The sequence below is a fragment of the Cynocephalus volans genome, chromosome X (genome assembly GCF_027409185.1).
Source record: "Cynocephalus volans isolate mCynVol1 chromosome X, mCynVol1.pri, whole genome shotgun sequence".
Classification (NCBI taxonomy): Eukaryota; Metazoa; Chordata; class Mammalia; order Dermoptera; family Cynocephalidae; genus Cynocephalus; species Cynocephalus volans.
This window is the reverse complement of record NC_084478.1, coordinates 164745935-164768486: the sequence shown is the minus strand read 5'-3', so window position 1 is coordinate 164768486 and position 22552 is coordinate 164745935.

Below are 22552 nucleotides of genomic sequence, written 5' to 3'. Positions count from 1 at the left end.
TAACATTCAAATCCTTGATGGTATCGTTAATAGAAATTATTAAATGATTACATAAAGTAAACTTTTAGCTGCTCTTTCTATTCCCAGAAAGTGGAATGCATTAAGCCTCTCAAGCTCTAAATTATTCTATTTTATTTACTTACTTACTTATTTATTTATTTATTTAATATTCATGAGATGCAAAGCTGATTGTCCCCCCTCCCGCCCATGACGTGAGGGCCAGATTCATACTGGGGGCATGCCCATTACCAGAAATTACTTTTGTACCCTTTGTCCCCTTCCAATTATCCCCCAACCTCCCTCCCATCCCTCTCTCCCCTCCACTCCTATTTGTAGCCCTAGGAATGTTCCCTCACTCTGTTGGATCACGTCACTGCTGTGGTCTTTCTTTCCTGCCTTCCTTTCTCTCTTAGCTCTCACGTATGAGTGAGCACATGCGTTATTTATCCCTCTGTGCTTTGCTTGCTTCACTCAACATAAATTTCTCCAGGTTCATCCATGATGGTGCAAATGAGAGTATTTCATTCTTTTTTATGGCAGAGTAGTATTCCATAGTGTATAGACTGGCTATTATCTAAATTATTCTTAAAATCTTTGCTGCTGGGGCTCAGGGATGGTCATCAAAGGTACAATTAGGCTGTATTGTTCCATGGACAAAGGCAGAGCAGGGGCCTCAGCATCAGGAAATTTTGCCTAATCATCTGACCTCCTGGGAATTGCTGCACAAAGAGGCCGTGCTGTCCTGCCATTTGGCGATTGTTCCTTCCTCCTTTCCCAGCAATTGAACCAGATCACGATGATCAAAATGACCCAGAGTTGGTCTGTACAGAGTGGACTGTAGCGGTTGCTAAGGCTTTCTACCACTTCCCCAATGGCCTCACTTAGGCTCTTTCTTCCCTAATCCTGAAACTGCCTTAATGAATCAGATGCCTCTAGATCCAATGATAAGGGGATCTATGGTGGACAGACAAGTAGGCACCAAGATAGCCTTTTTCTTTTCTGCCAGCATTTTGTTATATATATTATAAAATCATAGAATATAAGCATTACGAGGAAACTTATTGTCTGTACCCTGATGAAGGCCCAGATTGCTCACCAAGATTACATAAATCACATATATCATATCAAATATATCAGATCACATATATTATATCAGAGTCAGAACCATAACCAGGCCTTTTAAGAGTCACTTGAATGCCTAAATCATGCAGTCCAGAACTCTTAAGCCAATGCATCTTGCACCATTTTATGTCATAAAATACTTGTTATTTGAATTATTAATTAAAGAAAGTCTTATCCTTTGGAGAAAAATGCAAATTTCCATCTATGAATCTGTAAGAGAATTGTTGACTTTTTTTATTTATTTTCTTGAGGACTGATAGTCTCTCTAATCAATAGTCATCAGCAAGTGCTCATTAAGCTTCAAAAGTTCCCAGGTTAAGTAGTCACTTTGCCCTATGCCACCACTTGAAAAGAGAAAATGGTAAGTTCTACTTAGAAAACACATGCAATTCACCTTATTTAAAGCAGGCCTTCCTGGAATGAATTATACTGGCTGTAATGAGTGTAAGGTGCCAAAGTAGTTCTCGATTAAGGAATGAAACCAAAAACAAAGCCACAGGCTCTGGGGAGGCAAATGTTCTGGCTGTACTTTCTTTTTCCATTAACCTCACTAATAATGTGTGTTTTCTCTAACATGGCATCATTACATAGCGTATGTAAACTCCTACATGCAGCCTTCTTTCTGCCTCCCCAAATCCCTCCTTCAATTTCTATCAGGATAGAATCTTTCCTCCCCATTTTGATCTGCTGGACAGTGTTTGAGCAACTGTTTCGCCTAGGACAAATGAAAACCATATTCTATCTCTAAAGCAGGCAAAACACATTTGCTTGCTTTGTTCATCCCCCTCAAATGCATCAGAGGCAAATAAGGTATGTACAAAGAAAATCTTTTGATCTCATTTTAGAGAGCTAGTTAAGAACAGAAATATTATCTGGTATTTTCTTTCCATTTTCACACACCCCAGTTTGGGTTAGAGTATCTGCTTTCAAACAAAAGCATAATTTAAATGAGTGTTTTTTCAACGTATTGACCTCTATTAATAGGGCTCTAAGTAGCCAGTTACAAACTTTGCATAGCTCTCATCAAAGTTTAGTTTCTAGAAATTCACTGATAAAAAGATGATAGAATCATCTGCAAGTATTGTATCTATAGGTAACATTTTTTAAAGGTTGAACAGGCAGTAAAGACCATTCATAACAATAAGAAGTTCACAATATCCATGAAGTTCATAAGAAAACCATAAAATAAGTAACAAACTTCTCACGATGAGTCCATTAGTCAAGGGCCTGGTGTTCCACTTGGACCACCAGCGGAACTTCAATCAGCAATCTATCAATGTGGTTAAGAGTACTCAGCTATTGTAATGTATAAACAGGGGCTTTCTATACAAACCTGGGATGATATATAAAACTTTTTAAAGAGATTTTTTAGAGTTCCCAGGTGCCAAAGAGTATGTCTACTGGCAAAAAATGTAGGGAGCATTGCCTGGCATTTTAAACTGTATCAATATGTCATGTATAAACAATGATACATTAGCATGTAAATATCAATGTCAATATTGAGTCATTGTCATATAAAATTATGAAAATTGCTGAAAACTTCATGAGAAAACTGGAAAATATATTTTTTATCAGAGAATGTTAGACCTCAAAGGAACCTTGAAGTTTATGGGTCAGTTATGACAGTTTAAAGCTCAGGGAAAAAAAATCAGAAAGGAATATTGAGCAGAACAAAGTATAAAAGCTTTAAAAGGAGCAGAGTCAAAATTCTAACCTCTGTCTCCCTCAATCCCTCTTTCAAGTCTAGTCTCATTCCTCTCCATCACACTGCCTCTCTGAAAAACGCACCAATAGTTGGTATCCTTTAGAAGAGTAACACAACTCCTAAAGCCCACAAAAACTAGCGTCAGTCTTCCAAATAAAATATCCAGAAATAGGGGGGATTGAGTCAATAGCCACATGAAGAAATATTACTCAGTCATTATAGTTATGTTTATAAAAGGTTTTTAATTAACCTGAAAAACATGTTTTATTATGAAGGGAAAATGTATGTTACAACAGTATGAGCTTGAACTACACAAAACAGATGCATAGGAAGAAGACTAGAAAGAAGCAAATGTATCAAAAAGTAAATTGTCTCCAGTGGGAGTTGAGGGAATGAGATACAGGTGATCAGCTTTTCTCTTTATTTTTCTGTGTTTTCCAAAAAATTTTATAATGCTTCTGTAGTACTTTCTAAGTGAAAATTTTTAAATAACTTTCATTTTTAAAAAAAGGTTAATTCTGCACTCAGATTAGACTAGCTTCTCCACAGAAGCTCCCTGAGGCTAATACTCACTGGGTCTCAATAATCTGCCTTCTTTCTTCTAAGAGATGTACATTAGTAGAAATCTTCTCAGGTAGATATATTCCTGGGAAGGGGGAAAGAACAATATGTTTTGGAGACACCTCCATGAAAGGAAATTGAATGGGTTGGGGAAGTCAGGGACAATGTCCTTGTTACACCTGATTCAAACCATGGTGGGCTCTGTACATTCATGCTAACATTGGAAACTCAGCAAGGATTCATAAAAGAACCAGTGAGCAACTCCAGCCAGCAAACAGAACTTACGAAAGTGCAGGAATCTAGGTTTGTGTATTTCCCCAAAGAAGGCTCAAGGCAGTGCATGATAGGTTTTCACTAAATATTTTTTTCACTATATTAGGTTTTCACTGTATTTCTTCAGAGGGCAGGTTCAGTTTGTTTTGTTTTGTTTTTAACTGGATTATTTTGTCTGTATTTTTATTCTTTTTACTTTTTAATTTTTATTTAGAAATGATTTTAGACATCCAGAATAGTTGCATTTTGGCAAGAATATCACCAAAGTAATAATGTACCCTCCTCAGTGCATGTCATCATGAGGCTCACAATGCTAACCTTGATCACCTGTTTAAAGTGCCTGCTGGCCTTCTCCACTGTACTGATTTTTCCTTTTTAAATTAGTAAATGCTTTGGGGAAGATACTTTAAGAATGTGGAAATAATCTGTTTCTCCTCGATTTTTTGCCCACTAATTTTAAGATCCATGAGTGGACCTTGCATGCAACTATTTTTGTGTTATAGAGATTTATTATAAAAAAAATTGGCTCATGAAATTATACAAGTTAGAAAGTCCTAAAATATTCAGATGGATCCTGCTAGCTGGATACCCAGGAGAACCAACAGAGTAGTTCCACTCAGAAGCCTGGCAGACTCAAGACCAAGAGAGAGTGGATGCTACAGTTTGAGTCCAAAGGCAAGAAAAAGCTAATGCCCCAGTTCAAACGTCTTCAGGCAGGAACAATTCCCTCTTACCCAGCCTTTTTATTCTAATCAGGCCTCAACTGACTAGATGAGGCCCACCTACATAAGGGAGGGCAATCTTGTTTACTCAGTGTACCAATTTAAATGTTAACCTCATCTGAAAATGACCTCACAGAAGACCTGGAAAAATGTTTGAACAAATATCAGGGCACCCTGTAGCCCAGTCAAATTGAGAAAAAAATAACGGTCATGACAAGTTAGAAAACTGAAGCTTCAAGGACTTAACTAATTTGTTCAGCATTGTACTGCTGGTAAGTGGTAGAGCCAGCACTCGAACCAGTCTTTTCATTTCCTTCTCTTGACATCCTATAGTTAGAAAGTGAGGAGACTCAAAGAAGGTGAAAGGCTCATTGGAGTAAGAAGCATAGAGGGTTAGCACAGGATCCCAGGTCTACTGACGGCATGTTTTCCACCACATTACTTTGGGAGCTTTCAGCTTACTCTGCTCATATATCTTGTCCTTTCCCACAGTCTCCTTAAGCGTGTTTTCTAGTGGAGAGCCAAGAGTCAGTAACTGACAAACCATTAGAAAGAGAGGGATTTGAACAATCAAATGAGTTCACTTTCGACTGATAATAGAAAATGACAAATGACTTGGACTTTGTAGTGCTTCACAGGACCTAAAAAAAGTCCTATAATTAGGTTTACTAGAATCACTATTATCTCTTCTTTATTCAAGTTCAACATTTTGATTAGTGAATTTTAAAAAGAGCTGGGGAGTGTGCTTATTAAGTTTGAGGGGGGCTTATATTGAGAGTGGCTATTAAAGATAGAGGATGGAGCTGGTTCAAAGTAATCCCCAATCCCAGCCTTCTCTACATTTAGAGCTCTCACCTGCTCACTGACCCTCTGCAAAGAAGTAAAGATTGATCAGCAATTTTTTTTATCATTTTATTGATATAATGTAGGGCACTGGGAATATTTGTACAATTATTTAGAAAGACCTATACAGATTCAAATAATTTAGTCTTTTTATTCCTGAGATTTGATAAATTCCCCCCAATGCGAACCCAAAATATATGTCAAAATGAGAAAAAATTAGAAAATATAAATAAACATAAAAATTAAAATAGGTATTACCAGAAATGCTTTCATTTTATGACAACCTCTGGTTCTAACCTTGTTCTTGCAATTTAATAGGTGTGTGACCTTGGACAAGTCACTTTACTTTTCTCTACTATTCTAAGCCTTCTTGGGGGGGATCTAACTACACAATATCAACTTCAGGTTTTTGTGGTGTTGGAATGGAAAAACGACTATTAAATTTCTACCATTTGCTAGCTCATAGTGGGTGATTTATTTGAATTTTCTCCTCTGCCTATTCCATGCTTGCTCTCACCATTCTCTGTTTTAGAGATGAGTGAATATTTTTTATTCAACCCTATATGCCAAGGGCTAGTTAGTTAGTTAGTTAGTTTTAAATATACTTTATTTTTTAGAGTACTTTTAGTTTCACGGAAAAATTAAGCAGAGGGTACAGAGATTTATCAGATACTCTCTTCCTCCACACATATATAGCATCCCCAATTACCAAAATCCCTTACCAGAAGGGTACATTTGTTAAAATTAATGAACCTATATTGGCACATTATCACCCAGGATCTATAGTTTACTTTAGGGTTCACTCTTGGTATTGTACATTCTATGGATTTGGACAAATGTATAATGACATGTATCTCCCATTACAGTATAATACAGAATAGTTTCACTGCCCTAAAAATCCTCTGTGCTCTACCTGTTCATCTCTCCCTCCCCTTTAGCCCCTGGCAACCACTGATTTTTTTTTTATACCTGTTTCCATAGTTGTGCCTTTTCCAGAATGTCATATAGTTGGAATAATACAATATTTAGCCTTTTCAGAGTGGCTTCTTTCAGTTAGTAATATTTATTTTTTTCTTACAAGTTTTCTCATGGTTTGATGGCTCATTTCTTTTTAGTGCTGAATAAATTCCATTGCCTGGATATACCACATTTTTAAAATCCATTTATCTACTGAAGGGGATCTTGATTGCTTCCAAATTTTGGCAATTATGAATAAAGCTGTTATAAAAACTCATATGAAGGATTTTGTGTGGGCATGTTTTCAACTCCTTTGGATAAATACTAAGGAGCACAATTGCTTTGGTTAAGAGTATGTTAATTGTTTAAGAACCCACCAAAGTGGCTGTACCATCTTGCATTCCCTCCAGCCATAAATGAGAGTTCCTGTTGCTCCACATCCTCACTAGCATTTAGTGTTGTCAGTATTCTTAATGCTGGCCGTTCTAATAGGTGTGTGGTGGTATCTCATTGTTGTTTCAATTTGTATTTCCCTGATGACATATGATGTGGTTCATCTTGTCATACGATTATTTGCCATCTGCATATCTTCCTCTCTTGGGTGTCTGTTAAGGTCTTTGGCATACTTTTTAGTCAAGTTGTTTTCTTATTGTTCAGTTTTAAGACTTCTTGTATATTTTGAAAAACAGTTCTTTATAAAAAGTGTTTTACAATTATTTTCTCCCAATTTTTGGCTTGTCTTTTCATTCTCTAGACAGCATCTTATGCAGAGTAGAATTTTTTAAAATTTTAATGACATCCAACTAATCAATTTTTTTTTTCTTTCATGGCTTACGCCTTGGTGTTGTATCTAAAAAGTCACCACTAAACCCAAGATCACCTAGATTTCTTCTTTACTGTGATGTTTTAGTGGTGATTTTCTATTTCATTCTTTTTCTCAGCATTATATTAATTGTCATTCTTCTGTAAGGATAAGCTGTCCTTCCCCTTCCCCCATTATTTGAATTATTTATATCAATATAAATTCATGGATATTTATTTTATTCTATAGGTTATACCCTAATACTATCATTATTTATTTTCTTTTGCAAGTTGTTCTGTTTTTGGCCAGTGGAAGTTTTTTCATTTTGGAACCCAGATTCCTTTTGACACACACCCATCCTTTTTGAGCAATTTTTAATTTTTCGTTATCACAAGATATTCTAGGGTTATCTTGTGTTTTCTTTGCCCCAGCTATGGAATCAGACACTTCTTTAAGAGTCCCTATTTCTTTTTATGAATGAAAGGTATTTAGAAACCGAGATCTGGGCACTAGGTGTGTTCACTGCTGCTCGGGTATTATTGATGCCAGATCCTCTTGACACACAGAACTAGGAAATGTGTGTGTGTGTGTGTGTGTGTGTGCGTGTGCGTACGTGCGTGTGTGTGTGTGTGTGTGTGTGCATTTTTCATTCTTGTCTTTTCCCCATTTTTCTATTGAAGTCTTGGTCATTTGTCCCTCAAATTTTAAGAATTCTTTATATAAAAAAATTATAAGCCTTTTGTCTGTAGTATATGTGGCAAATATTTTTCTCTATTTATCAGATGTCTTTGACTTTGTTTATAGTATACTTTTCCCTGTATTATTTAAAAATTATATGCAGGTAAATTCATCAATCTTTCCTTTTATTGGATCTGGATTTTGAGCCGTAGTTAGAATGATTTTCCTTACCTGAAGGTTAAGGAGGAATTCACCCAATATTCTTCAAGTACTCATAATGCTTTATTTTTGACATTTAGATCACAATCCATTTGGATTTTATTCGTCTTTTATGTAAGATGAAGGTATAATTACTCTTTTTTATTCGTATGGCTTCCTAGTTTTACCAGAAGTAGTTTGAAAAAGTTTATCTTTATCCCAGCCTTACTCTGGTGATTGGAGATAACATCTTTGTCATATACTAAATTATTTTTTTCTCAATATTTTGTTTATTATTTTCATGAATGGATAATAAATTTTGTCAAAGTTTTTTCAGCATCGATGGAAATTATCATATGAGTTGTTTGCTTAGACTTATTAATACAGTGTGTATTAATGTATATCCTATTGGACAGACCTTACATGCCCAGAAAAAAATCTCCCATTTTCGTGGTGCATTGTTTCCATAAGATATTTGAATATGTTTGCTAGTATTTTATTTGGCATTTTTGCATTATATTCATAAGTGATACTATTCTCTAGTTTAGTTTCTTAATATTCTCTTTATCTGTTTCAGGTATTCATGTTATATTTGCTTTGTAAGAGGAGTTAGGAAGTATTCCTTCTCTTTCAATGCTCAGGAATAATTTATAGCATAAATAATTTATAATAATTTATAAACAGTCTCTCTCTCTCTCTCTCTCTCTCTCTCTCTCTCTCTCTCTCCTCCAGCATTTTCTGCCATGTGAGACCCCTAGGTTAATGTCACCACCACCAATGCCTTCATCAAATGTATTACCTGGACTTTGGATATTGAGACAATCTGGTATTTATAGGTTTAGTAGAGTTCTCCTGTAAAACCATCTGAGCCTAGCATTTTTTCATGTGAAGTAAATCCTTAAAACTTTCTCTATTTCTTCTCTGAAAATTGGTCTGCTTAAATTTTCTAAATCAAATGGGCTTATTTTTAGTAATCTGGATTTTTTCAAATGTATTTACTTAGAGATCTGAAAAGTAGTATCTTAGGTTTTATTTAAATACTTTCAAAAGTAGAGAACAGAACAGAAGTTACTAGTTAACAGAGGTGAGAAATGGGGAGGAGTAGGGGTACTAAGGGAGGAATTGGTAAAGGGCCACAAAAAAATGATGACACTGTATAATGTTGAATATGCTAATTATCCTGATTTGAGCATCACCTATTGCACACAGGTACTGATATTCAACTCTGTACCCCACAGATATGTAAAATCAACTATGTTTCAACAAAAAAATAAATTTTCCCTCTTTTCAGCTATTTTTGTATAATTTTACTTTTCCTTTTTTCTCTTTGTTTAGTGAGTTCCTGATTTCACTGTTTTAGTAATTTGTAGGAAAATAATCTCCAATAATTTTCATTTTATTTAATAAGATCTACTTTTACTCTATTCTCTGCTTTATTATTTCTATTATTAACATTATTTTCTTCTAGTTTTATTAGAGCTGAGCATTTCATTTTTCAATCTCACTTTTATTAATAAAAGAGTATAACACAATGAATTATTCTGTCAGATCACTGTTTTGGATGAATTCCATAGACTCTGATAGGTAGTATTATCAATGTAATTTTTTTTTTTTAAATTTTTCAAAAGTTGTTTAATAGAAGTTTTTCTTAATTTCAGGTTGAAGAGCATTGTCTAGTTTTTGGTTTGTTAATAATATCTACTTTTTATTACATTGAGAAGTATTGCTGATAATATTTTTACTTTATGGAAGTTATTGTTATTTTCTTTATGTTCCATTATTGATCAATATTGTGCCTATGCCTAGATTAAAGAGAACAATTTGTATTTGCTATTATAAGGAAATTCAATATATATTTAAAATATACATCATATTGATTATATACTTTAGATTTCTCTCCTTATTTATTTTTTGTCCTAATGATCTGTTTTATTCTAGAAGTGGTTTATTAAACTCTCCTATTGTTAGTGTCATCTCTTGTAGTTTTTGATTCATAAAAGTGGTTGCTGTCTTATTTGGTCCATAAATATTTATAAGTAATATATCATTATTGTGAATTATGGCTTTTAGGATTCATATGTATCCTTATGAGTACAAGAAACCCACTTCAAATACAAATAAATGTATAGGTTAAAAGTAAAAGATGAAGATATACCATACAAACATTAAATAAACAGAAACTGTATTAATTTTGGACAAAATAGACTTTAGAATATCATCAGAGAAAAAAGGTCAGTATATCATGATAAAAGGTCGATTCATCAAGAAGACATAACAATCTTAAACATGTATGCACCTAATAACAGAGCTTCAAAATAAATACATGAGGCAATGATACTGATCAATTTGAAAGAAAAATAGACAAATTTGTACTTACAGTTGGAGACTTTAATATTCCTCTCTCAGTAATTGATAAAACAAGTAGACGGAACAATCAGAAAAAATATAGATGCTTTACATAATTTATATAAATATCAATTTTACCTAATCGACATTAATTGAACACTCCAATAAGCAACAGCAAAATACACATTACTTCCAAGTGCACATGGACTATTGACTGTGATAGACCAAACTCAGAGTCATAAAATAAAAACTTAAAAAATTTAAAAGTATAGAAATAAAGTACATTTCTGAACTATAGATTAATATAGAAATCAATAACAAAAAAGATATTTGGAAAATACAAAAATATTTGGAAAACAAACAACACATATTTGGAGGAAATTATTTAAACTTATTTATTTTTATTTATTTATCTATTTATTTGTTTATTTTTAATTTTATTTTATTTTGTCCATATACAATGTGGTTGATTACTGTGGCCCATTACTGAAATCTCCCTCCCTCCTCCTTCTCCCCCCTCCTCCCAACAATGTACTTCAATGAATTGTAATTCTTATGTCTCCTCCCCCCCAATTGTTTGTGTATTTAGTTGTTTATTTTTAGCTCCCACAAATAAGTGAGAATATGTGATATTTCTCTTTCTGTGCCTGATTTATTTCACTTAATATAATTCTCTCTAGGTCCATCCATGTCGTTGCAAATGGAAGTATTTCATTCTTTTTTATAGCAGAGTAGTATTCCATTTTGTAGATATACCATATTTTCCATATACACTCATCTGATGATGGACATTTGGGCTGGTTCCAACTCTTAGCTATTGTAAATAGTGCTGCAATGAACATTGGAGAATAGGTATACTTTCGACTTGATGATTTCCATTCCTCTGAGTATATTCCCGGCAGTGGGATAGCTGGGTCATATGGTAGATCTATCTGCAATTGCTTGAGGAACCTCCATACCATTTTCCATAGAGGCTGCACCATTTTGCAGTCTCACCAACAATGTACAAGAGTTCCTTTTTCTCTGCAACCTCACCAGCATTTATCATTCACATTCTTTTGGATATTAGCCATCCTAACTGGGGTGAGATGGTATCTCAGTGTGGTTTTGATTTGCTTTCCCGAATGCTGAGTGATGTTGAGCATTTTTTCATGTGTCTGTTGGCCATTCGTTTATCTTCCTAATTTAAGAAATGCCTATTTAGTTCATTTGCCCATTTTTTAAATGGGTTACTTGTTTTTTTGTTGTAAAGTTGTTTGACTTCCTTGTATATACTCGATATTAATCCTTCATGAGATGTATATTTTGCAAATATTTTCTCCCACTATGTTGGTTGTCTTTTAACTCTGTTAATTGTTCCTTTTGCTGTGCAGAAGCTTTTTACTTTGATATAATCCCATTTTTTATTTTTCCTTGGTTACCAGTGCTTCTGTGGTCGTATTCATGAAGTCTGTGCCCAGTCCTACTTCCTGAAGTGTTTCTCCTATGATTTCATTAAGAAGTTTTATTGTTTCAGACTGTATATTTAATTCTTTAATCCATTTTGAGTTGATTTTAGCATATGGTGAGAGGTACGGATCTAGTTTCATCCTCCTGCATATCGATATCCAGTTATCCCAGCACCATTTGTTAAAGAGGCAGTCTCTTACCCTTTGTATAGGCTTTGTGCCTTTGTCAAAGATCAGATGGCTCTAGGTGTGTGGGTTGATTTCTAGATTCTCAATTCTATTCCATTGATCAGTGTGTCTGTTTTTATGCCAGTACCATGATATTTTGGTTATTATAGCTTTGCAGTATTGTTTAATATCAGGTAGTGTTATGCCTCCAGCTTTATTTTATTTTATTTTATTTTTTTTGCCAAGAATTGCTTTGGCTATGCATGGTCTTTTGTTATCCCATATAAATATCTGGATTTTTTTTTTCCATTTCTGAGAAAAATGTCATTGGACTTTTGATGGGGATTGCATTGAATTCATATATCACTTAGGGTAGTATGGACATTTTCACAATGTTGATTCCTCCAATCCAAGAGCATGGGATATCTTTCCATCTTGTGTCCTCTTTAATTTCTCTCAGCAGTGATTTCCAGTTCTCATTATAGAGATTTTTTACATCCTTGGTTAACTCTATTCCTAAGTATTTTTTTTTAGGGGTTATTGTAAATGGGCCAGCTTTATTCATTTCACTTTCTGCATGTTCACTATTGGAGAATTGAAATGCTACTGATTTTTGTGTGTTGATTTTGCATCCTGCAACTTTGCTGAAATCATTTATCAACTCCAAGAGTTTTTTTTTAGAGGATTTAGGCTGTTCGATATATAGGATCATGTCATCTGCAAACAGGGACAGTTTGACTTCATCTTTTCCAGTGTGGATGCCATTGATTTACTTCTCTTCTCTGATTGCTCTGGCTAGTACTTCCAACACTATGTTCAATAGGATTGGTGAGAGTGGGCATCCTTGTCTAGTTCCTTTTCTTAAAGGAAAAGCTATCAGCTTTTTTTTCATGATGATATTGGCAGTGGGTTTATCCTATATGGCTTTAATTATGTTGAGATGCTTTCCATCTATACCTAACTTTTAGAGAGTCTTTATCATGAACAAGTGCTGAATTTTATCAAATGCTTTTTCAGCATCTATAGTGATGAACATATAGTCCACATATTTGATTTTATTGATATGGTGGATCACATTTATTGATTTGCATATGTTGAACCAACCTTGCATCCCTGGGATGAATCCCACTTGATCATGGTGTATAATTTTGTGTATGTGTTGCTGTATTCTGTTGGCTGGTATTTTAGTGAGGATTTTTGCATCTATATTCATCAAGGATATTGTCCTGTAGTTTTATTTTTCAGTTGTATCTTTACCTGGTTTTGGTATCAGGGTGAAGTTTGCTTCATAGAATGAGTTTGGGAGAATTGCCTGTGTTTCAATCTTTTGGAATAGTTTGTAGAGAATTGGTGTCAATTCCTCTTTGAATGCTTCGTAGAATTCTGCTGTGAATCCATCTGGTCCTGGGCTTTTCTTTGTTGGGAGCCTTCTGATAACAGCTTCAATCTCTTTTATTGTTATTGGTCTGTTCAGATTTTCTCCATTGTCTTGGCTCAGTTTTGGTAGTTTGTGTGTGTCCAGAAATTTATCCATTTCCTACAGATTTTCAAATTTGTTGGCATATAGTTGTTTATAGTAGTCTCTAATGATTCCTCATATTTCAAAGCTATCAGTTGTAATATCAACTTTTTCATTTCTTGTTTTTGTTACTTGTGTCTTCTCTCTTCTTTTTTTAGTTAGCTGTGCGAATCGTTTGTCAATTTTATTTATCTTTTCAAAAAAACAACTTTTTGATTCATCGATCTTTTGTATCATTTTGGGGGCTTCAGTTTCATTAAGTTCTGCTCTGATCTTGATTTCTTTCTGTCTGCTAACTTTGGGCTTGGATATTTCTGGTTTTTGTAGTTCTTTCAGGTGAAGTTTTAGGTTGTTCACTTGCCATCTTTCCATTCTTCTGAAGTAAGCATTTAATATGATAAATTTCCCCCTTAGTACTGCTTTTGCAGTATCCCACAGGTTTTGGTATGATATATCATTGTTTCCACTAGTTTCAATAAATTTTTTGATTCCATGTTTTATTTCTTCTTGGACCCATATGTCATTAAGTAGGATGCTGTTTAATTTCTATGTGTTTGTATAGTTTCCAGAATTTCATTTGTTATTGATTTCTAATTTTAATCCATTGTAGTCTGAAAAATACATAGGATAGTTCCAATTTTTTTGAATTTGTTGAGACTTGATTTGTCACCTAACATGTGATCTACCCTGGAGAATGATCCATGTGCTGATGAGAAGAATGAATATTCTGAGGTTGTTGGATGGAATGTTCTTTAGATATATACTAAGTCCAATTGGTCTAGAGTGTTGTTTAGTTTTTGTGTTTCTCTGCTGATTCTTTGCCTAGATGATCTGATCAATATTGATAGTGTGGTGTTCAGGTCCCCTGTTATTATGGTATTAGCGTCTATTTCCTTCTTTAGGTCTAATAGAGTTTGTTTTAAATATCTGGCTGCTCTGACATTGGGTGCTTATATATTTATGATTGTTATGTCTCCTTGATGGAAGGCCCTCATTATCTCTTTTTATGGCTTTTAGTTTTAAGCCTATTTTTTCAGATATAAGAACAGCTACTCCAGCTCGGTTTTCATTTCTGTTTTCATGGTAAATCTTTTTCCATCCTTTCACTCTTAGTCTATGTGAGTCTTTATAGGTGAGGTGGGTCTCTTGAAGGCAGCATATAGTTGGGTCCTACTTTTTAGTCCATTCAGCCAGTCTGTGTCTTTTGTTTGGGGAACTTAATCCTTTTACACTGAGTTGTTATTGAGAAGTGTTGATTTACTTGTAGCATTTTATTGACTTTTGTTTGGATGTCTGAAGTGTCTTTTGTTCCTTTCATTCTGATTTACTGTTTGTCTTCTGTATTTGTTGGTTCCTTGGGTTGTAGATAACCTTTTTTTTTTTCTCTCTTCATTTCTGCCATTTTTTATTTTACTAGTGGATTTTGATTTTTCTTGAGTTTTTATGGCAGTGGTAGTTATTTTTCAGGTACCAAACATAGTATTCCCTTGAGAATTTCTTGTAAGCCTGGTCATGTGCTAGTGAACTCCTGCAGTTTTTATTTGTCTGAGAAATATACTATTTGCCTTTCATTTTGGAAGGATGGCCTTGTGGGGTAGAGTATTCTTGGCTGGAAATCTCTGTCTTTTAGTATTTTGAATATATCATCCCATTCCTTTCTGGCCTTTAAAGTTTGTGATGAAAAGTCTCATGTTAGTCTTATTGGGGCTCCCTTATATGTGATTTGATGCTTCTCTCTTGCAGCTTTTAAGATTCTCTCTTTGTCTTTGAGTTTTGCCAATTTGACTATAACATGACTTGGAGAAGACCTTTTTGGGTTGACCTTTTTGGAGATCTTTGAGCATCCTGAATTTGAAGATCTGTGATTTTTCCTATACCTGGGAAGTTTTCTGCCACTATTTTGTTGAATATGTTTTCAATGCAATCTCTTTTTTCCGCCCTTCTGGAATACCCATGATTTGGATATTTGAGCGTTTAAGTTGTCTGATATGTCTCTTGGATTTTCTTCAATGTTTTTAATTCTTTTTTCTTTTTTTTTATTTCTGCCTGTGTTATTTCAAACAGCCCATCTGCAAAGTCAGAAGTTCTCTCTTCTGCTTCTGCAATCCTGCTGGTTAAACTCTCTGTTGTGTTTTTTATTTCTTTGAATGAATTCTTCAGCTCAGCAAGCTCTGCTACATCCTTTTCCAGGGCGTTGATTTCCTTGTACATTTCTTCTTTCAGGTCCTCATTTCACTGAGTTGTCTAGCTGAGTTTTCTTTGTATCTCATTTAGTTTCCTTAGAATTATCACTCAAAATTCCTTGTCAGACATTTCAAGGGCTTCTTTTTCTATAGGATTGAGAGCTTGAGAGTGTTTACCTTTTGGTGGTGTACTTTCTTGATTTTTCCTATTTCTGGTATCTTTCCTTTCATGGTTAGTCATTGTGGCAAGGGATTTCACAGTCCACTGCTTAGACACTATTGTCTGGCTAGGATGCTTCTTGGCCTGCCCATTTGGCAAGGCTGCCTCAGTATCTGCTCAGTCATCCACTGGCACCTTGGGTGTGTGGTCACCTTGGTTCTTGGGCCTCTCCAGGGAGGCGCCTCTCTGGTCAGTGTGCACTCAGCAAGGATGGGAAAGGAGTCCAGTGGCAGTGAGGCCTACCTATTTGGTTGCATGCCTGCACCGTGCGCTGCATTGTCTCTTCGGATCTCAGGCCTCTCTGGCGGGGTAGCTCTCTGGTCAGCACACACTCAGCTTGCCTGGGGATGGAGTCTGGCCACGACGAGGCCTACCTGCTTGGTTGTGTGCCAGCACCGTGGGGCACGTGGTCTCTATGGATCTCGAGCCTCTCCAGTGGGGCGCCTCTCTGCTATTTATTTATTTTTATTTAAAATATTTTAACATATTCTGGTACATATTTATTGCATACAGTGTGTCTATGACTACCACATTTCTTTTTTTTTTTAGACTACACATATGAGTGATATCATGCTGTATTTGTCTTTTTGTGTCTGACTTCACTTAACATAATGGTTTCCAGTTTCATCCATGTTGCTGCAAATGATAGGATATCATTATTTTTTATAGATGAGTGGTATTCCATTGCTTGTATATACCACAATTATTTTATCCATTCCTCTGTACTGAAAGAAGAAGGTGGTATTAAATTAGGAGTCTTGTAAAATGCCCCAGTACCATAAAACTGAACAAAAGAAAAGTGAAGTATAGAGAGTTATGTCAGAAAATTAGGAAACAAAATATTATGCAAAATATAAAAACTAAAAGTAGAAATGAACTAAAAACAGGGAGAAACAAAAAGAAAGCTGAGTGAACCTTGCAAATAACAGAAGAAATGAAAAATTATCTCATAAAATAAAAATAAACTACAAGTAGCCCAAGTGAGAAAGATTAGGTTAAAATGAGGATTTAATAAAGGGCATTGAAAAAAACACAGAAAAACAGCAAAAAGAATAAAAAGGCCTTAAACAAATAAGTAAAAAGTGTCAGAAAGGAAATAGTGAAAATGGAAGAGAAGCAAGGAAGGAATGATATTTGCACTATTGGAGTCCCTTGAGAAGAAAAAGGCAAAACACTGAAACAGAGATTATATTTAAAACAATAAAACAAAACACTTCCCAGAAATAGAAATAGACCTACATTGACCCATGGATACCTACAGAAATTAACAGAGAATGATCAACTTCAAGAAATGACCTGGTGAAACTATTAGATTTAAAAAAAATAAATAAAATTTTCAAGGCTTCAGGCAAAAAGATCAATTAACTTACAAAACAATTAGACTGGCAGGGACTTTTCAAAATCAACATACAAAGAAGGGCAATAATGCAGCAGCATTAAAAAAAAAAAAACACTCAATGAAAGAAAGTATGAATCAATTATTAAATATCCAACCAGGCTGCACTTTAAGTTCCAAGACAAAGAAAAACAGTTTTCAACATTCAAGAACATAAAGAGTTCTGTATTCATCAGCTCATTTTGAGAAATACACTAGTGGATAAGCTTCATCCAATCAAATTATGACTGGGCAATTTCTGCTAAAGGATGGATGGTGAGCATATTAAAATATATAAATGTACACCTAACAAGAAAAGTAGGAATGAGAGTGGAATACTATGGCACAAAAATTATACATCATGACAAAGTGGAAATAATGCAACTAAAATTGGGAGGAGAAAGGACAGTGAAAGAAAAAGTTGAAGAAGATCACTACTGTATGGGAAATATGTGTGTTAAAATATACTGAGGAAAAACAGAACAGATAAACCAAAGAGTAAAAGGATGAATAAGAAAGTCAGCTGTTAAGTACAAAAACACAAACCTTCCCAAATAACAAAAGAAAATTATAAAAAAAAAAAAAAATTGTATCTTGTAGAGAAAGAAACATAGAAGATGTAGGAAAATACACCTGACACGATATAATGGCAGATGTGAGAAAAACATGAGTCATGTCAATAAATGTGAAGAAGCCTAACTCATTAAGTAATTATTAATGAACTCAAATTGGATCATAACAGAAGGTTCAACTATAAGCTGTATGTAAAACTATACCTAAAGCAACCTAATTTGGAAAGGCTAAAAACAGACTGATAAAAGAATAGTGGGCAAATAAATGGAAACCAAAAGAAATAGTGATACTGATATCAGATGAAGTAGAAATAAGGCCACAAAGCATTACATATAACATAGCAGAGACCTATTTTTCTTAGTTTTTTTCTTGTCTAGAGGTTTATCATTTTATCAGTCTTTTCACAGAAACATATTTTGGATTCATTGATTTTCTCCATTGTGTTTCCATTTTAAATTGACTGAACTTTCTCCTAATTTTTATTATTTACTTCCTTCTCCTTGCTTTGGGTCTCACTTGCTCTTCTTTGTCTAGTTATTCAAGGTAGAATCTTAGGTTACCAGATTTAGATCTTTCTTATTTTCTTTTTTTTTTAAATTTTATTTTGTCGATATACATTGTGGCTGATTATTGTTCCCCATCACCAAAACCTCCCTCCCTCATCCCTCCCCCCCTCCCCCCCATTAATGTCCTTTCTGTTTGCTTGTCGTATCAACTTCAAGTAATTGTGGTTGTTATATCTTCTTCCCCCCCCTGTTTTTTTTTTTTGTGTGTGTGTGTGTGTGTGTGAATTTATATATTAATTTTTAGCTCCCACCAATAAGTGAGAACATGTGGTATTTCTCTTTCTGTGCCTGACTTGTTTCACTTAATATAATTCTCTCAAGGTCCATCCATGTTGTTGCAAATGGCAGTATTTCATTCGTTTTTATAGCTGAGTAGTATTCCATTGTGTAGATATACCACATTTTCCATATCCACTCATCTGATGATGGACATTTGGGCTGGTTCCAACTCTTGGCTATTGTAAAGAGTGCTGTGATGAACATTGGGAAACAGGTATACCTTCGACTTGATAATTCTTATTTTCTAATTTATACACTTAAAGTTATAAATTTCCCTTTGGGCACTGCATTAACTGCATTCCACAGGATTTGATATGCTATATTCTTATATTTATGCACCTCAAAATGTTTTTTAATTTCCCCTGAGACTGCCTCTTTGAGTTATTTAAAATGAATTGTTTAGGGGCTAATATCCAGAATATATAAAGAACTTAAACAACTTAACAGAAAAAGAAATAACCAAATTTAAAATGGGTAAAGGACCTTAGCTGACATTTCTCAAGAGAGGACATACAAATGGCCAAAAGGCACATGGAAAAATGGTCAACATCACTAATCATTGGGGAAATGCAAATTAAAGCCACAAAGAGATATCATCTCAATCCAGTTAGAATGAATACTATCAACCACAAAAAATAACAAATGCTGTTAAGGTCACAGAGAAAAAGAAATTCTCCTACATTGCTGGTGGGAGTGTAAATTGGTACAACCACTGTGGAAAACAGCATGGGGACTCCTCAGAGAACTAAAAAGAGACCTACCTTATGACCTAGCTAACCCACTACTGGGTATATACCCAGAGGAAATGAAATCGATATATTAAAATGACACTTCCACTTCTATGTTCATTGTGGCATTTTTCACAATAGCCAAGAGATGGAATCAACCTAAGTGTCCATCAACAGAGGAATGGATAAAATAATTGTGGTATATACAAGCAATGGAATACCACTCATCTATAAAAAATAATGATATCCTATCATTTGCAGCAACATGGATGAAACTGGAAACCATTATGTTAAGTGAAGTCAGACACAAAAAGACAAATACAGCATGATATCACTCATATGTGTAGTCTAAAAAAAAAAAGAAATGTGGTAGTCATAGACACACTGTATGCAATAAATATGTACCAGAATATGTTAAAATATTTTAAATAAAAATAAATAAATAGCAGAGAGGCGCCCCACTGGAGAGGCTCGAGATCCATAGAGACCACGTGCCCCACGGTGCTGGCACACAACCAAGCAGGTAGGCCTCGTCGTGGCCAGACTCCATCCCCAGGCAAGCTGAGTGTGTGCTGACCAGAGAGCTACCCCGCCAGAGAGGCCTGAGATCCGAAGAGACAATGCAGCGCACGGTGCAGGCATGCAACCAAATAGGTAGGCCTCACTGCCACTGGACTCCTTTCCCATCCTTGCTGAGTGCACACTGACCAGAGAGGCGCCTCCCTGGAGAGGCCCAAGAACCAAGGTGACCACACACCCAAGGTGCCAGTGGATGACTGAGCAGATACTGAGGCAGCCTTGCCAAATGGGCAGGCCAAGAAGCATCCTAGCCAGACAATAGTGTCTAAGCAGTGGACTGTGAAATCCCTTGCCACAATGACTAACCATGAAAGGAAAGATACCAGAAATAGGAAAAATCAAGAAAGTACACCACCAAAAGGTAAACACTCTCAAGCTCTCAATCCTATAGAAAAAGAAGCCCTTGAAATGTCTGACAAGGAATTTTGAGTGATAATTCTAAGGAAACTAAATGAGATACAAAGAAAACTCAGCTAGACAACTCAGTGAAATGAGGACCTGAAAGAAGAAATGTACAAGGAAATCAACGCCCTGGAAAAGGATGTAGCAGAGCTTGCTGAGCTGAAGAATTCATTCAAAGAAATAAAAAACACAACAGAGAGTTTAACCAGCAGGATTGCAGAAGCAGAAGAGAGAACTTCTGACTTTGCAGATGGGCTGTTTGAAATAACACAGGCAGAAATATAAGGATGTAAATATGGGGTGGGAAGACTGCCTGTTAACAATGGACAATTCAAATTTTAGATATAAACATGATGTTTTTCTAATGAAAAAATTCTACTCTCAAACTCCTCCATTATATATATTTTATTAAAATTTTGGGGGCAATCCAAAGGATACAAGTCATGAATATTTAGAAGGACAAATGTTCTCCACTTTTCTAAAACTGTCATGCAAGCTTACGTTATACATTCACTGAGAATAATTTTGGCTGAAAATACCTGACAAATATTGTTTGAAACTACAAGGTTATTTAATGTCAACTTAAAAGAAGTATCAATTAACGCAGTCTCATAGTAAGGGAGATAGCTCAGCAATGTCCTCGAGAATTTAGGCTCTTTTCTTCTCTCTACTCTGCTACACTCAAAGTTTTGGCCATTTTTTCTGTGTGTGGTAGTGAGGTCTTATCACCTCATGGTCACAAGAAGGCTGCTGTAGCTTCAGACATTATGCCTGCATTTTAACAGGAAGACACATGTGTTATCAGGAAGCCACAAGCAATTTCCTAAGTCCTCAACAGATTTTGTTTAAACCTAGCTACAAGTACTTAGCTTTCCAGCATTTATAGGCAGTAGTGAGGAAGGAAGTTGAAAATGTCTGTTGAGTTTTCCAACCAACAATGTCTGTCAGTGGTTCCAAAATAGTTGCAACTAGCCGTTCTAGAAAAGACATCCAAGGATACGTCCAGTTCACATGCTTCCTAAATGACAGCAATTGTCACTGACACTTTCAGACTACTTACTATATACAAAGTAGATAATTGTCACGGACACTTTAAGACTACATACTATATAATACTTACAAGATACAAAGTTTTAAAGATTTTCTCGTTCTAACCATTCTGTTGTACTTATGCCTCATGTGACTTAAGGAAGGGGTACAAAGCCACACCCACATGCATGGGTGTTTGGAAAGATGGCATGGAGGGTTCAATGGCAGTGTGGAGAGTTTGCATGGAAGGCACAGTTTAACTGGAATGCTCTGCTGCTTGCTCAGTTTTTACAGAAAGTGACATTGTCTGACCTGAGTGATCAAGAGACTGAGAATGTCACTGTGACATTCTGTCACTGAAAAACAAAATGAGTACAGAAAATGACTTGGTTCCTTCTTGAATGTCACCAATTGAGGATACCCAGAGCACACACTGCATATTCTAGGCACTGAATTGTAAAGGCTGTTAATGGTTTATAGGCTTTCAAAACAAGGGAATTTGGATTGGGGAACAACAGTTCATCCAAACACAATTTAGAAGCTCAAAGAAACCAAACCATTTTTCATAAATTCCTGACTGAAAAATTGGGTATGGGAACTGACTTAGGCATAAACATTAACATATAAAACTTATGAATCCTCCCACTATTCGTTCTAATATGATCCATCTCCTTATTTATCTGTTTTGACTTCAGTGTAAACTATGCCAGCTGGCATCCTAGTGGAATATAAACATTCTATAGTTATTAAACAACAACAAATCATATATCACACATGACACAAAGATAAACCACCAACGGTTCCTTCGTTCTCTTAGGAGAATAGCAATACCCTTTCTCAATATTAAGAATCCAGTACAAGTGTCTGGCATTTTGTGGTTTGTAAATTTCTTTCATTCAGTCCTCACAAGAAAATAGGAGGTGTGTTATTGTTCTTACTTTGCAGATGAGAAACATGGCTTCAGAGAGAGGAGGTGACTAGTCCAAAGTACCCTAGCTTCTTAGTGAAAGCAGCAGGGCTTGACCCCAGGTTCCTGAGTCTTCATCCACTGATCTTTCCACATTTTCAGGCTGTTTCCTGGACCACCTTGTGGTTCTGATTTCTGAAACGATGTGCTTCTGACTAGTTTACACCCCTGCTGTGCTAAACAAACTTGAAGTATCAAATCTGTGGTCCCTCTGGGACCACTATTTTAAAGGAATTAACCAAACATCAAATGTCTTGGCTCACTGTTCCTGTCAGTAAAGAAGACATTTTGTCATTCTTGTTCTGGCTC